The following is a 1,616-nucleotide window of genomic DNA, read 5'->3' on the forward strand; positions in this document are numbered from 1 at the left end:
GTTCGGCGTCTGTATCTCGACTTCCATATCGGTTGTATTTATAATACTAACGGGACACGTGTAATCTTTAGGTTCTACTAAGCAGTTTCCAAGGTAAATTCCTGGAGCTGTTTCTTCTGCTCGTACTATTCCTATCCGATTTTGCTTTGTTATCGCTTTTACGATGGTTTCGCTGCGCGGTTTTAGAATTGTTTTGTTAAACGTATGGAATCTTAGCACGGCGTCTCCTATTTTTAATTGATTTTGATTATAATCACAGGATACCGAATGTTGTCTAAGGAAATCGATTCCTATTATTCCTTCATATTCTATCGGAATGTCGTCTCTTACAACGTAAAATGCATGTTTTACCTTGTGATTGTTCATTTTAATAGTGGCGTACATTTTTCCTATGGTGTGTACTTTATGCCCGGTTATGCCTGTAAGCGCGATTTTACCTTCATGTATTAGTGTGTCATCTTTTAAATGTTTCAATTTTATTAATGAAATGGTCGATCCTGAATCGTACAACATCTGTATTTTTTCGTTTTTCACTTGTCGCATTGGTAATGTTATTAGCAATAAGTCCGTCTTTTTCTTTGCGCGTGGCATATCTTTAATATGTGTAACGCGATACTCAGATGCAGGTCGCGGTTGTCTCTTTCTCGCTTCCTCTTGCTCGTCTTCGCTGCTGCTACTTGCGCTATCGGCGTTTCTGTTTTGTTGTCGCGGTTTCTTTCGATCGCGTATATTTTCGTCGCGCGTTTTTTGCTGATTCCCGACTTTTAGTTTATTTGTATTGTTTTTCGGTTTCCCTTTTAGACTCCAGCATTCGTCGCGGCTGTGTCCTGTTCTTTTGCAATGCGAGCAGTATTTATTTATCGCGTTTATTCGCGAGGGTTTTTCCGGCTTCGGGAGCGCGTATCGGCTGCTACGGCAATCGCGTCCGAAATGTCCGTTTTTTCCGCATTTAAAGCATTGCGGTGTCGGATTTCGACTATTTCGCGAGTAACTAAATTCGGTTTTATTTTTATTAGCAAAACCACTCGTTCTCGCTGTTCCCGGTCTGAGTTTTTCTTCGGCGCTCGCGCCCGTTATCGCTTTTTGGAGCGTCGTATATCGCTGCGCGCGTACGAGCACTTGTAATTCGTCGTGTAACCCGATTTGGAAATTTATTAACGCCTGCTCTTGGATTGTTTGTTGAATCGTGCGTTTTGAGGTTGCGGAATGCTCCTTTCCTTCGATCATCGAATCATATAATTTCATCGCGAATAGATCAACACGTTGTCCGAAAGCGTGTGCAGTTTCATTCGGCTTTTGTTTTAAGGAATTAAACTCGATTTGTAAGTGCGTAGTACTTTGTTTAGACTGGTAACAAGTCTCGAGTTGTTGTTTTAATTCGGTGAACGTCTGAATATTTCGTGTCTCGAAATCCTGCATGGCTTTTCCTTTCAGTTTTGTAAATAATATTGCTCGGATTAATGATTCTTCATCCGCGGGATGTATGTCTTGAACGGCGTACGTGCATGCATTTAAAAATTCTAATAACTTATGTCGCGATGTTCCGTCAAATTCGGGAATCATTGCTCTTGCTTCTTTTAACGGTAAGTAATTCGGAGCGGTGCTTCGTCGACTTC

This window comes from Polyergus mexicanus, unplaced genomic scaffold, assembly GCF_030449975.1.
Source record: "Polyergus mexicanus isolate NDT 795.1 unplaced genomic scaffold, iyPolMexi1.0 SCAF_81, whole genome shotgun sequence".
In the NCBI taxonomy this organism is placed as follows: Eukaryota; Metazoa; Arthropoda; class Insecta; order Hymenoptera; family Formicidae; genus Polyergus; species Polyergus mexicanus.